Raw genomic sequence first — 18,342 nt, forward strand, 5'->3', positions numbered from 1 at the left:
TCACATTAAAATTCAGTCACAATAATTAATAGAAACAATACATCTTCATATTATTTGAAACAGAAAAAGAGAAAAATGTATTCTACATAGTGCAGAACATCCAAAATGTGCCTACATTTTTGCTTGACGATTGACTCATCCTTTTTAACTTTGTACAACTTGCTATAACAGCAATAAAAAGACAGAAGTGACTTGTCATTCCAGTAACGCATAATAATTGATTAAGCAATCAGCACTAAGTAAAATGAAATTAAACTGCTTGTTTAGAGACCTTTTAAATACAGAGAGTGCACCCCAAACGGCTTTCTTTAGAATCAAAAGAAATTGCCTTATATTCTACAGGATCCTTAACCAGAAGCTGCCTAACTTAGGGCAAAAGCTTTGCCATCTGCAGCCAGTCTCCTATATTATCTTCCTGGCGTGTGGGACAATTTGGTGAAACATCTGCTATCACTCTGTGGGAACATTTCAGGTATGTAAAGTGGTACCCATATTGGATGTACACATTCATCTAAAACTGAACCCACAAATACCAACAAGAGTCAGTCAGTCAGACTCTTGCCATATTTGTGCCCTGATATCATTCCTCACAAGAATTTTCCACTTTGAAATAATATTTTATACTAGTGAAGAAAACTGTTTTATATAAACCAGAAAAACATTCCTCTAGCTTTTAAGGGTCAGTGACTGATTTCTTGCAAAGGTCTTCAAAAAACCTGTCAACTGAGCATCTCTTTGAAATGTAACATATCTAGTGGACTAATGGTTTGACAATATGATAACCAGTACCACACTTAAAAGCTCAATAGTGGGTTGTTAGAGCTCCCATGGCCTTTACTGTGTTTTGACTAATACGTTTACCCCATGACTGGCATTTTTCTATAACCAGCCTTTCCAAAAAGGAGAACCATACTTTACAATCTGCTAGATGATCAAGTCACTTGCCTTTGGTAACGCTATTTCTACTGGATATTCTGGTAACACTATTTCTGCTGGATATTCTATCTAGCCATTGTTTTGTCACCTTGCAAATTTTCCCAAGGAGCTAGACTGGATCTGAAAAACTCAAAAGCTGTACTCAAGTGCACTGGTAAATGGCAATGTGCGACTCCATTCCGCTTCGGAAGTGACTAACAGAGATGCATATAAGCACCACCCATATGCGTAAAAAAACAGTTTCTTTCAGGAATTGTTCTGCTATCTCGGTCAAGGAGTCCATTGGCAAATTGAAGGAGCCAGCGTGTAGATTCCTAGATAGGCATCTTTTCAGATGGAAGAGATCATGCCACCGAACGGGGAAGTGGGATTGTGGTAGGGAATCTGGGGTTATATAGAATATCCACCAAAAAGAGTGCTATCAAAGGTAGGTAATTTGTTCTTCTGATGAATTCTTCTAACTGCAGACTCCTGACCTTGTTAACAGATACCAAAGCAGCACCTCCCAAGATGGTGGGTCAGTGGAATGCCTGAAGTTCTGCAGGAAAAAACAGGAAAATTGCCAATCCTGTTGGTCTTGACTGTTGCAGAAGTAGCACTTCTTAAACATGTGTAAAGATGCCTACATAGCTTCCTTACAAATATCCAGGACAGGCATTTAGTAAGTCAATTCAATGATGGCAGCCTTGGCCCTGTCGGAGTGGGACCTTAGGCCTTCTGGAGGTAGCTTCTTAGCCAGAGCATAGCAGATCTTTTTGCAGAGAACTAACCATTGAGAGGCGGTCCGTTTCTGCACAGCTTTGCTCTTCTTAAGCCCCAGAAATTCCCACAAAGAGCTGATTGGCCACATGATGTTCTCTGGTATGATTGATGTAAAAGCTGAGTGCCCTTTTGGGGTCCCAAAAACGGAGTATCTTCTTCTCTTCCAACACTATGTTTGATTCTACTGGTGGATGCATGGACCGTGAGAATCTCAGGTGTTGGGTGCTGTATGAGAAAATTAAGCTTTTCTGGGACAGGTCTATGGCAGCAGGTGACATGTTGGGTGCCTGTGGCCGGGCCACAGAACGATTTAGCCCAAGTGCCCAGCAGAGTGTCAGTAAGGGCTTCAGTGAAGTGCAACAGTGGTGTGGTCGGTGCCTGGTCAGGTGGTAGAAACTCTGTCACATGCTGAATTTTGCCTCCACAGAGGAGAGGTATAGGTCAAGGTCCACAGCAGCTCTCCTTGTTTTTGTGGCAAATGAGGTGCTTTCCGCAGTTGCTGGTTTGTGCAGGGGGGTACTAGCCCTGTATCGGGTGAAGTGTCCAGTTCACTGGCATACAGTAGCTTCATATACCAGTTATCATCATCATAGGCTGGGCTGCATTCTTCTCCATCCCCACTATTTTCGCCTGCATAAGGCTCTGGTCAGTTTTGAGTTAAAAAGCTGGTATAATATCTGTCTGCAACTGCACTGCGGAATTGAGGAAGATAAATTCAGTATTGGTTGCAACACAAAGATCTGAACGTCTAGTAGATGTTGGCGTGGAGTCACAGAAGACAATGGGTTGCGGTCTTCCTCTGTTGCCGTCAATCTTAACACTCAAAGAGCCAGTGGAGATTTCAGCATTGGTCCCATTGCCAGCACAGAACCTGAAACAGGCTCAAGAGGCTCAGAGGGTGCCAAAGAGGGAATCCACTGGCAATAACGGGACAGAGTCTCTGTGAATTCTTAGGTCCCAAAGATGCCGCAGATGAAGACGCATGCATTCCAAACATGTGCAGCATGGCCTCACAAAGGGTCTCTATCTACTGCGACATGACCGAAGGCACCCGGAACTCAGGGTGCATTGTGATCAGAGATGGAACCAGCTTCATAGTAGAATGGAAGTGAGACCTGATGGCACTGTGATGCTCTTTCACCTTCGCTAGAGGTTAAGAGTGGCAGGAAAGGACAGAGTCCTGCTTGGACTTCTTGTTTTTCTTCTTTGACTTACCCAAAGACTAAGACCGTGAGGAAGATTTTTATCAGGAATGGGTCCTTGCCTTCAACTTTGACCTGGAGCAGACAAGAGCAGAGCGTTCCAGTAGTCCACCATGTAGAGCTTCGTCTCACACTCACGGATGGCCGTGGTGTTTTACCATAGCCTTTGCAAGCTTTTGAGTTGTGTGAAGAACTTAAACAGCGGAGGCACACCTCATGGGGATCTGTCACAAACATCTTTTTGAGACAGTCCCTAAAAGGTTTGAATCCTGCTGTTTTAGGGGTGACATCCCTTGCACACTGAAAATGTTTTTGAAGAAAAATCTCTTCAGAGAGTGAAGAAAGAAGGAGCTCCAGGTCTCCATCTCAAAACGCAGAAAGAAAGGAACTGATTTCAGAATACATGGGTGGGGCTTACATGCGGCTCCGTTTGTCACTTCTGGAGTAGAATGGCATTAATGCAGAGTAGCACAGCATCACGTACCTGCATGCAGGAACACAACAGTTTCCAGATCCAGTCTGGAACATGGGGTAAATTCACAAGGTGAGGAATCTGTGATTAGAAATATCCATCAGAATGACTTTTACAGGAATTGCAGGAATGTTAAATTAAGAATGTAAAAAATCTGTTATATTGTATTTTCTTTGGACATTTAGGATAAATTAATAAACACAGGTCTAGTTCTTTTTCTACAGCCATTATACTAAAAAATTTATTGTCCAACAAATGCTTATCATGTGGTAAGAAGTGAGCGTTGTAATGTGCAAGTAGCTGATGGAATCTCTCTAAATTAGGCAATGCCAAACTATCACTTTCCTTTTGCGATACACATATGTGCAGACTTGGGTGGTTTCTTTAACCATATAAAAAGCGTGTTAAACTAACAATCTGCTGAAAAGCTATTAACAGTAATGGCAAGTAGCATTGAAAACAGAAAAACAAAGTGATAATATGGACATTTTAATCACAGCTGCTCATAATGCATTATGTAACCGCCTGCCCTCTATCAAAAAGGTATTTCACCTTTTCTAATAGAGGGACACAATTCAGTTGGACTGTTCACAGGAGATTATTTCTTCAACCAGGAATCATGGAGAGGATATGGGAAATTTTTCAGGTGGAATTTGACATCTGCCCACCTTCACACAGTGTAGGACACTTAAGGCTCGGCTGAGGGGTGGATTGAAAAGCTCCTCAATTGCTTGGGGCAGAAGAGAGTGGTTTGCAGTTGGCGCAGCTGGAGGAGGAGATAGCCACCATAAAAACAGATCTGAAGGAAGGTATTGAGGAAAGTAGGAAAAGGTTGGAAGGAAAGTTGGAGGACCTATAATTGAAGTTTAAGCTGAAGCTGGAAGAAAAAGTATTACAGCAGTGGGAGGCTAGCAAGCTTAGGTAATGGAACAGGGTGAGAGCTGTGGAAAGTTGATGGCATGGAAGGCCAGGACGGATAGGTCAAGGAAGATTAGGGATGAAGAATAGAGTACGGTGGTTGAGGATTCTGAGGGACTAGAGCAGAGTTTACTAAATTCTTCCAGGATGTACACTCAAAAAACCTTGAGATGGATGAGGATGAGTTAGATAGTTGGTTGTGGGATAAACAACTGCCTACACTTACCCAAGAGCAGCAGCAATTCTTGAGTGATGAAATAACTGGAAATGAGATTCTGACATCTGTTAAGAAGCTTAAAAGAGAAAAAGTGGCAGGGCCAGATGAGATTCCTAATGAATTTTATATGTTCTTGACTGAGGTAGTGTCCCCAGTTTGGATAGAACTGCTTAATCCTGTGTTATTGGATGGCTCCCCCTTGCCAGTCTTCTGGAATGAGGCAGTCATCTCATAGAACCGTGTAAGAACCCAACACAGTGTCAGTCATATCAACCAATATCATTGCTGAATTGTGATTATAAAGTATTTACAAGTATTCTGGCACCATGCTTATGTAAGGTTGCGTGGGGGTCTAATCAGTGAGGATCAGGAGTGTTTTTTACCCAGGAGGTAAATGAGAGAGCTGACACATACCTTGATATGCTCAATTGATCTTGCTACAACTCGAGGAGTTCCCCTGTCAGTTGTAACCCTTGATGCAGCCAAAGCTTTTGACCAAGTCAACTGGAAATGTCTAGGGGCCGTACTGAAAAACTTTGGAATAGGGGATGAAATTCGGAATGTACTGTGTAAGATATACAGCGCACCATGCTAGTTAATGGTAGTCTTACTTTGTCAGTCAAGATTGGTAGGGGGGCCAGAAAACAAGTTACTTACCTTCGGTAACGCTTTTTCTGGTGGATACAGTACCTACCTGTGGATTTCTCACCTTATGAATTCTCCCAATGCGCCAGCATTCAATGGAATTTTTTTCCTAGAGGTGTGCCGGTTGCAGATATTTGTAAGGCAGCAACTTGGGCTTCCCTCTACACTTTTGCAAAGCATTATAGCTTAGGCTCCGAAGTTAGGAGGGATGGCCATTTTGCCCGTTCTGTTTTGCAGGACTTCTTGGTTTGACCAGTCGGGCACCCTCCTCCGATTGCGGGACTGCTTTGGGATTCTATTCCTAAAATGAGGAATACACAGATAGTTGTATCCATCAGAAGAACAAGTTACTTACCTTCGATAACGCTTTTTCTGGTGGATATAGTAGCTACCTGTGGATTCCTCACAGTTTCACCCCTCTCCCCGTTGCTTGTCTGGTCATTCCAAGAGTACTGTTAATGTTATAGACAGTATGTATATTTGTATATATATATATATACATATTGGTATAAAGAATTATATATATATACATATAAATATATTATATCAAAAACGAAGTTGTCCTCATGTGAAAGCGCACTCCCAACAGGTTATATAAACGGGAAGAAAAAGCAAAGCCAGCAACTCACAGTGAATTCTTTAAGCAGTTTCATTATTCCAGGCCTTAAGTTATAAAATCATCTCTGGACACGTGTTTCTAGGTCAATCCTTTCTTCAGCAGAGAAAAATATAAAAGTGTTTCACCCTCATAGGTGCAGCCAGTGCTGAAAGTGTTCCAGGCATTTCTTTCTTACTGAAAAGACCGGCATGGCTTCAGCTTGTCTAATTACAGGCACCTGATTAGTCTCTTTAAATACCAGTCCGCCCCAGTGGGCCTCTCAAGTGAGCAGTGCATGCTGGTTGTGGTGGTCCTGCAATTTTTTCATTTTGCCCCAAGTGGGTTGCTGCAGCCAAACGAAATAATGAACCAAAGTGCAAAACCTTTGTAGGCGAATCCAAAGTAAAATTGTCAGATTTGCTGTGAATATCCCAACCTGACTGCTCTTATGTGACAATCCATTTTTAGTCAATCAGACCTGCTACGATGTGCAGTGGTGCTGCTTTCCCGACTGGACAGGCCGGTTAAATATCAAAAACGAAGTTGTCCTCATGTGAAAGCGCACTCCCAACAGGTTATATAAACGGGAAGAAAAAGCAAAGCCAGCAACTCACAGTGAATTCTTTAAGCAGTTTCATTATTCCAGGCCTTAAGTTATAAAATCATCTCTGGACACGTGTTTCTAGGTCAATCCTTTCTTCAGCAGAGAAAATATTATATATATATATTTTGAGTTGGCACATGTTGTGCTTGTGATGTCGGTATTCACCTGCTCGCCTCGAAGGCACGGTAAAAAATTGTGAAACTGACGTCAGCACGCCGGCGAAGACTGCCTATGGCTCAGATTACACCAGATGGAGTCGTGTGTGGACAATTGTGATGACCTCGTCGACGTGAAGAGCTGCGCACTGGAAGAATTCATAAGGTGAGGAATCCACAGGTAGTTGTATCCATCAGAAAGGGTTGTCCTTCATCTCCTAATCTTTTTGATCTGTACATTGAACCTTTAGCACAAAGTTGGAGGCTAAAAAAGGGAAATAATGCTATTTGTGGTTGGAACCTTCTCTAAAAAGATAGCTCTGTATGCGGAGGACTTGAGTTTGTTTACTTCAAATGATGAGACTGACATTACATATTTGATGGCCGAGGTTAAGTTCTTTGGGAAGCTGGCTGGTTATGAAATCAATGAAACTAAAACTGAGATAATAATTTGCAATCAGGATTATAGAGATGACTAAACTACGAAAGAATTATGACATTTGGGGCTAACAATATTGCATAATCTAGAGAGGGTCCCATCTGCAAACATGGAGAGAGTTTATAAGGAGGTAGACGAGACTAAGGAGTTGGCAGAATTTTCACCTTCTCCTGCACGGCAGAGTAAATCAGGTAAATATGTCAATGTTACCTAGATTTTCGTATTTATTTGATAATAAAAAAAAATCTCTTGAGAGGATACAGGGGAGAGAATCACCTTTATATGGGCTAGTAATGAGGTTGGACTCTCCTGGAAGAAGTTAAGGAGGAAGGCAAAAAAGGGCAGATCAGGACTTACGGATTTTCAACTTTACTGTTGGGCTTATTAACTGAAGAATAAAAGGATGCTCCTTCTACGCCCTGATAGATCATCAGTAGGCCTTATGTACAGTGCCATGTTGAACAATGTGCCTGAAGAAGATTCCTAGTATAAATTTGGGGCCCTTTTCTAAAAGTGCATTTGAAGTGCTTGAAGGCTGCGGCTAAAATGTGGGTTGGGCTTAGATCACACTTGGGGATTCTGTACTATAGCAAACCATTGCCTGTGTGGGACTCACGAGGCACCCCGGATTGCTTGTGAGACAGCTTGGCAAAACCCTTGAGGAAATCTGGAATCTTTTACTGGAGCAGATGGTGGAAGGGGGAAAGGGTCTATCTTAGGATGACTTGATTGAGCAAACTAACGGGGCACTTTCCAGGTTTAAGTTTTACCAGATAAATGCTTGGCTTAGAACTCAGGGGTGGACTGACATTGAGCCGAATCCCATGGAAAGGGATCTTCAGGATCCCAGAGCAAGGAAGGAGGTAACATGTTGGCACAGGTACCTTCTGGCAACCGCGGAAGAAAGTATGAGCCCCCCTTACCTGGTCTGGGATGGATACTTGCCAAGCACAGAGCTGGAAGAGTTATGGCAAGTATCTATGAGCAAGCTTTATCTTGTGATTTAATCAGTCATATTAAGGAGAAATCATTTCTTCGCCTTACACAGAGCCTACTAGACCCTGGCAAAGCTGCACAAGATAAGAAGCCAGGGAATGAAAATATAAGTACTGTGAAAACAAAGAGGTGGATGATGTTCATTTGTTCACCAGCTGCCCTGTTCTAAATGTTTTAGATCGATGTGGGTAAGACAATCTCAGACATCTGGGGTTCTTGATGTGGAGGTAAGACCTGCTTTGATTGTGCTCGGGGTGGAACAGCAAGGGTCTGGATTAAGGGGCCTCTCGAGACTATAAAGCCTGCTAATATTCTACTTGGTTTGTTTGGCAAGAAGGGAGATCTGTTAAGTGTGGTGTCAACCCACGCCCCAACCTGGCAGAAATGGTGGAATTTAGTGAGATGTTTCATTGGACAATAAGATTAGCAGAGCAAGGGTAAGGTAAAGTGTGGGGCATTTAAAACTTGTTGGAAACGGATTGAAGATTATTGTGTCCAATGATTATACCTCTTGATCAATTTGGCTGTGTGGTGCCAGTCTTGGTGCCTAGGATCACGTACCTGACTGAAAAACTAGTCCGATATAAGCATGCTGGGTAGATGGGATCAAGAGGGTGCTTATTCAGGGTGAGAGGAGGACAAAAAAAAAAAAGACAATGGATGTGGTACTAAATAATAGCATCTCTGTTTTCTGATGGTGAACTGTTTTCAGATTTTTACTCTCATATCCAGATACCTCTGTAAGAGCGACTGTTTCTCTCTAATGTATGTATAATAGTTTCCTTATTAGTTTGAAGAAAGAGAAATGTGTCAACAGCATACCATTTAAGTTTAGCTGATTTGGGAATAGGAGGAGTAGTGTCCTCACAGGGGTGTGGAATTCCTATAGTCCGACTCCCAGGACATATTGTTTGGGGTCAAGGACAACAGCTTTCATGTTTATTTTGTCCTTTGAACAAGTAGGCCCAACCCCCTGCAGCGCAAACCCTTTGGCTGCAAGTTTTACAGAATCACATTATGGATAAGGGTCTTGCATTGTCTGCAGTTAATATTTGTGTCCATATCTTAATAAAGGCTTTGCATTAATGAACCATATATAGATGTTTGAACAGCGTTATTAGGGTGAGTGTTCTAAGTAAGAGTTGTAAGGCTTGGGCTGCACTGCTGGCAGTGGTCCCTGTATAAAACTGTGAACACATGTTTGCAAAGTTTATTAATATGAGGCTACGTATAGTGCTTCCAGAATGCTCTCTGATTAGATACAAATATTTGCAGAAGCTTGAAAGCAAGATTGATGAGCCTTTGTTTTGAAATTAAATATTCACAAAAAAGCACCTAGGAAAGTTGTTTTGCTGAACCACTGTGAAATTGTAGGTACCATTTCTTTGAAGCATCATCTGCTACGAAGTGTTGATGCACATTAGCATTCCCAAAACATATTTATAATGGAAAACCAGTGCACCCAGATTCAACAAGATTGTGGGAAACATGAAAATAAACAATCATTGGCAAAGCCAATAGGTCGGACATTGGTGATCAGCCTTTTGGTTTTGTCAATGCCGGTCATCTTTTGAAATGTTTATTTGTAATAACATATTGTTGTGGGAGCTGCCCTCAGCAATATAACAAACTTTGGCAAAAAGCAATAATACTTTTTGATCTCTAAAATTACACATTGCCACAGTAGAATCTATCCCTGAACAAAACGACTTTGTGTGCTCATATACTCCTTGTGAATGAGCAGAATGCTGTCACTCACAGTGAAGCCAGTCTACAGGTAGATAAATAGAATTTTAATAAAAACAAAAGGTGTTGGTTAACTCAAGACCTAATTAGGTGCCCAATTCTTAAATACAGTCACAAAAGTGCACCCATGATATGTGCCCTAGCATTAGTGCAGATTTACAGCTTTCACGAATTAACAAAAATTTACAGAAGTCAGGCAATCGCACGAGAAAATATCTGTGAACTGCATTTTAGTACGAGCAAGTATGCATGTGTAAATTTGCTCATGCAAAAAATCTGTTGAGCATTTAAAAGTTTACTTTCCCTCCAACCATTTTTTTTCCCAATTGTGAAAGAAGTTTTATTTCTGCCCTTGTCAGGAGTAACATCCAGCCTTTCTCAGTAGAGGAAATGATAAGAGAAGAACTGGTGAAGATCCAGATGGCATGCAAGTTAATAGGTTTATACAGAGTCCAAAGTGCATTCCAACTCTGGAACTATTGCTTAACGCTACCTCCAGCCCCAGCATGAAGATTTGTGGATCGCAGCAAAATGCAGGAATTGCTCAAATTCAAACCCTGCCATAATATGAACCCTGGCATAATCAGAGTTTATTATCAGACCTCCTATATAATAAGATTGCTGCCATAATATATTGCCGCACTATGTGCAGGCCTCTTAAAATCATAAAAATGTTACCAGACCTGCAGTTTTAGTGACTTGCATAATCTACTCGACCTAACTGTAATGCTCTTGACCCATAAACTGGTTTCAAATTATGTAATCCTAGGCAAATATTTTAATACACTGAGCCGCCATGTTCTTCATTATAACATATGGTGGCACCTTTAAATATGTTAGTGCAGCATGTCTGCTGTACAAAAAAAAACTCTTAATAGACTAAAATGTTTGCTCCATATATAATACACATCTAGTCACATATAGGATACACATGACCCCCCACTTGCCTCTTTGTCAGGGCCACTGGAATTATGCGATTGTGCAGTGATTTCCACATAATTATGGATTTGCTGCATTTTCCACACAATCCGTCATCTGCCGCATACTATGTATATTTTATTTTAACAAAAAAGAAATTTGCTTCTAGTTCAAACGGGTCAAAAGTTACTAAATGCGCAACATGTTGCTGTGCAGTGAAAGGCCCTGTGGAAAGTTGGACTGCTTTTTCCTGTATTTGGGTGTTAAATTGGTACTAATGCCCAGAGCGAGTTAACAAGTTTAAAAATGACGAAATAATGAAGTAGTAACATTATTGAAAAATGTGCTGCATAATTTGCCTTTTCTTGCCACATAATTTACTTAACCTTGCCGCATACTTTGGACCTATTCTGCTGCATATTCCCAGTGGCTCTGCTCTTAGTTCATTAACAGCATTGTCATGGGGCAGACAAGAATATTTATCTAACCATGGTTCAAAATTACAATTTTTAATGAATATGTAACTCAAGCATGAAGTATAGCGTACTGTCATTTCCATTCAGCACATTTTGCATTGAAATAGCCACAAACCTTCCAAGTGACATGCGGTTTTACAGATAAAACTATATAGTGTGCTAACAGTAATGTTTGGAAATAGAGTTTGAGCAAATATTTGTCATTTGGGCATCACATGGTAAAGTGTTCTGATTTGTTTTGCTCCTATGTAAATTTCTGCATCCTACTTCTGAATTACAAAAAAAGTGCATTTGTGATAAATTATATATTTAGAAATATCTGTACTATCTGTTTAGAAGCCATTTAAATGTTCTTTATTAGAAAAATACTGACATCCAACAGCCCTTTGTTTCACAAGGATTGTCAGACAACTCACTTTACAAAAGCATCTAACAGTAGTAAGAGAAAAAAAAAGTAAACACCATTTTCAGGATAAGATAAGCAGCACTTAGTAAAAAGAAACTGACATTTGACCTCTGTTCTTGAACAGACTGCAAATGTGTCAAGATAAAACAATACTTAAAGGCATCTTTACTGCGCAATCATTTTCTGAATGAACTGAACACCTGTTCCTTTCTAGTTTAAGTTCACTCACCACAGACCAGTAGGTCCTAAAATTGTTCGGCCTGATTAAATCTCACTCGCTACAGCGAATGGGCAAGTATTTTTCAAGGCCTGATATGGCACCAAAGGGCCAAGTGGATTGTTTACAGAACAGGTAGATGTGTGAAGCAATCTGTCCCATGGACAAGTAAATATTTTATTAAACTCCACACCCCTGCATCCACAGGAGTAAATATCTCTAGAAGCTCTATGAAAAGTGCGAAGTATTTCAGTGACAGTGGGCACCCCTGGCAGGTGCCCCCAGAAATGTTAACTCTGCCTAGAATGTAGGAATTGACTACAATAGCAGTCTTGCAGCCTTCAGTGGTCCTGTGAGCTGGGTAGGAAAGCTGAATGACTAACAAATGGTAAAGAGACTTTCCCAGCTCACAAAATCGAAGGTCTTTTCTGCATCTAATAATGTAATTGCTGCTGGAATGTTTACAGAAAATACATCAATGGCTTCTACCAATTAATTACTGTTTGCACTGATGTAGTTACCTATATTTAATCCACTGTGCCATATATGGACCAGCACTCCGGCTTCATTCACTGTTCTATCAGCAACAGCATTAGCTATTAAATTATAATCTGCAATTAGCAGCGTTATTGAATGATGCATGCTAATACCCTCAGCTTCCTTACGCAGGGACAATTACTATTCGAAGAGTGTGCCACCCCTCCCTCCTTCCCTTAAGGATTTTATGAAATAAATTACACAGTAGAGGTATGAATTTAGCAAGAAACTTTTGAAAATCCTCACTAGGATTCCTATCGTCTCTTCATGCGCTACCCACATGCCGGATTTGTACTATGTGTAGTATTCTGCACCTCAGTTAATATTCCATACTTGGAATCCTATGGAGGAATGTCATGATGTAACACCAGTGCAAGGTGCTATTAGGGGAAGAATCAGCTAATGGCTGAATGGTGGACAGGTTCTCTGTTGTCCAGGCACCTATAGATTAAATCCTACTTTTACATTCAACCTTGGATAACAGGAATAATTTCAATTCTCTAACACTATGGCTTACATTTCCTCTTCAATAAAGGGTGATTTCAACAATGAGTCTGCTTCTTCCGACACCCGCAGTAGCAGAAGTCGAGAGAAGAATTCCTTTTTCAATGTCATGACTTGCTCAATAGATTTTATATAATGATCCGAAAGTACAGTATCTATTCTACTAGAGTCATGTTACTATATTCGATTCAGGATCTCTATCTTTTACTATCTTACTTGTTAGCTTTCTCCTGTGCGGACCACGCTACCAGCTTACCCTTCACCTCCCCTACTACATACCATCTTTACCCTGTGACAGTGGCATTCACCATTTCAGGTATCATAGTAGATGTCCTAGGCGGCACTCTTGGCATCCTTTCATTTTTTTCTGTCCTCCCTTATGTGCTTTGATAAAAAGTGCTTTCTGCACAAGCTATCATTGCTTCACAAGCTGATACCATTTAGTGTTTTCATCCAGACTGGGCAATCATAGGATGTGATTTATTACACAGGGTTGATCAAATGTATTAATGTTTTAGCAAAATCAGTGGAATCCTAATTTTGTTAAAATTCTTCTAATATAAATGCCCTGATTTCTGCAATCCAGCCTTTGGGCCTGATATGAACATGGCAGATGCTACACTGTCACAAACGTGCCGGATATCCCGTCTGCCGTATGACAAGTTCCATTACATCCTAAGCCGGGATATCAGTCAGGTTTGTGACTGAGTACCCCATCCGCAAAGGTCGTAATCAGGCCCTTTGTCTTGAAGTATCCTCTTTTCAATCTGCCCCTTTCTATTTTGGAGTTTAGGGCATCTAAGCTTGAGATCCTACAGAATCGTAGCATGATCTGGAAAGCTAATAGAGAGTCTCCCTGAAGCAAGTTTAGAAGTGGAGGATGAGATTCAAAAATTTAAATTCTGCACTCTCCTCTGTTCCTTCACTGGGCACCATTCCAGACATACTGTTTGTTTTCTGACCATACCCACATAAAGGCAGCTTGAGGGAGGGAGAAGGGTGTTGGGAAGAAGGCAGAGGAGGCTGCAAGCAAACACTCTCAGATGCCCCATGCATAAAGCCTCAGTGGTGAAGAAAAATGGAGAATTCTTTAAAGCCAGCAAGCCCTCAGATTTTGCCCCAGCTATAGCCTGGGAGGGGTTTTAGGCAACTCCGTGGGTGTAAACAGAAGTGGCCGCTGACATAGCAAGAGAGAAGAGGTTAGCCAAGAATATTCCCAAAACAGAGTTCAAAGAATTAGAGACTGGGCCTCTATAGAGCGGATAGAGGAGAAATGTCTGGTTGAGATCGAGTCACATCTTCTGTTGGGAAGGGAACGTCTCCTGCATGGTGGACGGGCGTGTACTACTGTCCTGAGAGCCAGATTATATGTGAATCTAATATCGTGCATTTTATTCTGACCCCGTGTGTGACACTAACCTAGTGTGTCCAAAGAGCATATGCCTGTTACAGACAATGTGAGGTACAGGATTGGTCTGTGGCCTAGAGTAGCACACCAAGCAAGCCCTCATGGTGGACAGAGGGCTACAATACTTGTCCTGGGTGTAGCACATGAAAACATGGTGGCAGTGTGTCATGTTTCCCGATCTGTATTGTAACCAGAACTTTTTATCTGTGTTAGTGAGATGTGGCCTAATGACCCCTTGTGTTAATTTAAGCTGCTATGTGTAACGCAGAATCTGGCATTGACGTCCAAAGCATACATCAAGTGCTTGTTTGTGTAGATTATACATGTAGGATAATGTAGTTCTAGGACTCTAGGTGTGTGCATCTGAGTAATGAATCCAGTGAGATTATGAGGCATTTTGAGGCTTCTCCCATAACCGGAGCAAAAGGAATGACATACTCAACATTCTTGGAAAGCATATCTGTCCTTTTGCTCTGTGAGGACTTAAGACTTTCTGCCCAAAGTAAACCAGGAAATGAATGAGTGACTGACTTGTGCTTCCAAACACCACATGGGTAATAGTGATATGTGCCTAATTCATGCCTCTGCCACCAGATATTGGGAAGTGTAGCTCTCAGGGATACAGATAGGAAGAAGATTCAGCAGCTGGTTGGTTTAGCACCTTCTGAGGAACACTACCAGGGCTACAACCCAGTATTTGCGTATCATAATTAAATTGTGTACTTTTTAGTTCTGCTTTGTGATTAAAGAATTGGCTTCTAATGGACAAACATCACTGGCCTGGACAGTAAGTTACTGTGCCTGTTGGCTGATTTTGAGTTCTGAGCTCTTGTCCCCAACCTACCTCCCTGAGAAGCCTGTGATTGCTTGCACTCACTACCGTTCGAACCAAGTGTGTAAAAGGTGGTACTGGGGCAGTTTGCAGAGCAATAGTAGGATGGACCCCAGGACACCAGTGCCAAACAACCTCAAGCACCACGGTTGGGGTCTGAAAGCGTTCTGATACCTACTGGACTAGACTGTAAAAATGCAAAATGACTAAGTAAGAAGATCAGATGGCTCCTGGGCAATTGGAGAATGAGACAAACAGGATGCCTTCGGAGATTTGTTTTAAAGCCCTACTCGCTAATGGCACAGATTGTCATAGGGACATTCAGACATATTCGGAGGGTTGCAACTGGCCAGCATTACGGAAGAGGTTAAGGACTCTCTCTAGAAGACCCATGAACTAAGCTGAACTGCAAGAAACCCTGAAATCTGGGCTCCCCAACAAGACCTCGGGTCCAAAAGGCTTCTCAATATCTGCACAAAACCTTCCTCCCTCAATGTTCTGTGTAACTGGTGGTCCTCTTTAATACCTTCATACAATCCTCAGGCCTAAACCTCACTATGTGTGAAACAGACGTAACCCTCATACTCATGCATGGCAAATGTCTTGAGGAAAGAGCCTCTTAAAGACCAATAACCCTCTTGAGTGTTGATGCAAAAATATTTACAAAAATCTCGAGTAATGGGTTGTAAAGGTTGCAGCAGAGCCTAACAGTGTGAAGCTTTATAAAGAAGAAACTACGTGTGGCAATAACAGAAAACTAACACACCTGGTGGAAAGGTTTGACAGTGTGAAGATCCAGGTAATATTGCTATCTCTGGATGCATTAGACCAAAGATAAGAGGGTGGTAGCCAGCCCTGACCTTCTATAGGGTTACAGGGTGGTTCAACTCTGTATCATCCTGGTATGGACAGTTAGAGAGGGAGAGAGAAGAAATGGCTCTTCAGGAGCTGGGTTGTGGTGGGTTCTTTTTGTGGGACTTGAGTTATCTGAATAAAGCAAAGTGCCAGCATTCTGCATGGAATGTAATTCCAGGAAAAACACATTGTGTGACCAAACTGTTTAAAAAAAGGAGGCTTGAGCTCCTTCTACTCCCCACAGCCCTTGACACCACACAACCTCGACTCACTCCACCAGGGAGGAAACACTTTGTAGCGCTTGGAAAAATGGGGTGGGACTAGAACGCTTGCAAATCTATTCCATCAGGTTTGGATAAAATCTTTCCTACAATGCAAAACAGATTATACCATTCAGAAAACAGACAGGCTCCAATATTGCTTCATCTACTCAATGCATAAGCTGCCACCAGTTCAACAACTCACTTTGAAAAACTAGTCCAGACCCATTCATGAGCCAATGGCCTTGTCTCTAACATTTACAGGGGCATTTTAAGAGACAAGTCAAGTCAACAGTCCTAAGGGCACTAGTAGGAGAAATCTAGAAAGGGCAGCCACTGATGAGATGGCTGATGAAGTCTAGGTCAGACATCCCCATGGCATACAGAGGCAACCCCCACAGGGGCTCGGCCTGCAAGGTGGTGAATCAATGGTACAGCATGCTGCGAAGTCTACACTGCATCTTCTAACCTCATGTGAAACTTGGTGAAGATGCCTAGAAGTTAGAGGCACTTTCACCCACATCTTATGGTTCTGTTCTGTAGTCTAGACATTTGGGAAGAATTTCGTTATCCACATTAGAGGGACTTTTGCATTCCCCTTTCACTGCCATCCTGAACTTAAGATCGTACACTCTGGAAGTTGAAAGCTCTCAGAATTGGGTTTTACTCTTTCATACGGTGAGACAAAGTATCAGTTAGCACTGCAAAAGAAAGAAGGGTCACCCACTGCCCTTTAATTCAATAGAATGTGGCAGGTGCAGGCAGTGGAACACTTCATAAATATTATGACATGAACAGCGTTTAAACAGACTGAGAGCTGGGATCAATTATTTACAATATTTCAATAAATTAGGAGCTGTGTTTTTAGACTCCAAAACTGAGACTCTGCCACAAGTTCCGACTCTGTCGGAACATTTAAGGGTGACAGTAGTGTCCCTGTGGTCCCTTTTAACTGTCAACCGCCTATGTTCTTATATTCTTACATATGTAGAGGGCTGTTAATCAATTCCTAGGTGAGCTCCGGTTTTCCTCTGTATCATCTCTACAAGCCACATTAAATCTGTGCCTGTGTTTCTAGTAAACAGGTGGGGAGGCTTGTTATTATACAGATTAGATTGTTTGCAGGGCAGCCCTTGTAACTTGATCATACCTCCAGAAGAGTTACGACTGTCCTGTATTTTGTTTTGCTTCATAGTAAAATCAATAAAGAGAAATTAGTGTAAAAAAGAAAAACAAACAAACAAAAAAAATCAATCCTGAGCACCAACGTTAATTAATGTACTATGTAGTGGCAGCAATGTAACTAATAGATCTTCCAAGGGTTTGAATCATCTACTGGGCCATAAAAGGTAAGAAGAGTGATTACCTTAGACTTAAAGCCAAATGTAACTCTTTTCTTTCTAAAAAAATAATAATAATAATAATAATAAAAAATGTTACTTATTCATGGGCTGCTTTTCCTGAGTGTCAATCCCACCCATTCACCAACAACATTTCACTAACTGTTTTTAGTTCTGGTACAATATGCCTCCTATAAAAAGACCATAATGGGATTAGTCTGTAACCACATTAAGATTGTTTTCAATCATTATTATGACCAATCAATTAAAGGAGATGACTCTTTAGAAGACCATACCCCGCCGATGTCACATCTCCCCTCACCTGAAGGACCTCCACTGGCTCCCCGTGGACAAGAGGATCACCTTTAAACTCCTCACCCACGCTCACAAGGCTCTACACAACACCGGACCTACCTACCTCAACTCCAGACTCAACTTTTACGCCCCCACTCGTCAACTCCGCTCTGCCAATCTCGCCCTCGCCATCGTCCCCAGGATCCAGCGCAAGACCTCCGGCGGCAGATCCTTCTCCTTCCTCACCGCCAAGACCTGGAACTCTCTCCCCACCTCACTACGCCAGACCCAGGACCTCCTCACCTTCAGGAGACTCCTCAAGGCCTGGCTTTTCGACCGCTAACAGCTCACACCCCCCCCCCCCCCCCCCCCCCCCCCCCCCCAGCGCCTCGAAACCCTGACGGGTACATAGTGCGCTTTATAAATGTAATGATTGATTGATTGATTGATTGATTGATTTCAAAATAGGAAAAAGGGGATTTATCACTGCCATCTATGTACCTATGCTGCCATAAAGCTCCATTCATTATTTAATTAACTGAAATTTCTCTGTAACTTGCTTCCCCAACCCACCACAATACCCTATACTAGCCTTCTTGCCCTTC

General features: G+C 41.8%; 1 protein-coding gene across 4 annotated transcripts in view; it reads right to left on the reverse strand.

Moving 5' to 3' along the window:
- MCM9 (minichromosome maintenance 9 homologous recombination repair factor) overlaps positions 1-18,342 on the reverse strand; it is a 287,879-nt gene that overhangs the window by 224,416 nt on the left and 45,121 nt on the right. The window lies entirely within an intron of this gene.

The sequence above is a fragment of the Pleurodeles waltl genome, chromosome 5 (genome assembly GCF_031143425.1).
Source record: "Pleurodeles waltl isolate 20211129_DDA chromosome 5, aPleWal1.hap1.20221129, whole genome shotgun sequence".
NCBI lineage: Eukaryota > Metazoa > Chordata > Amphibia > Caudata > Salamandridae > Pleurodeles > Pleurodeles waltl.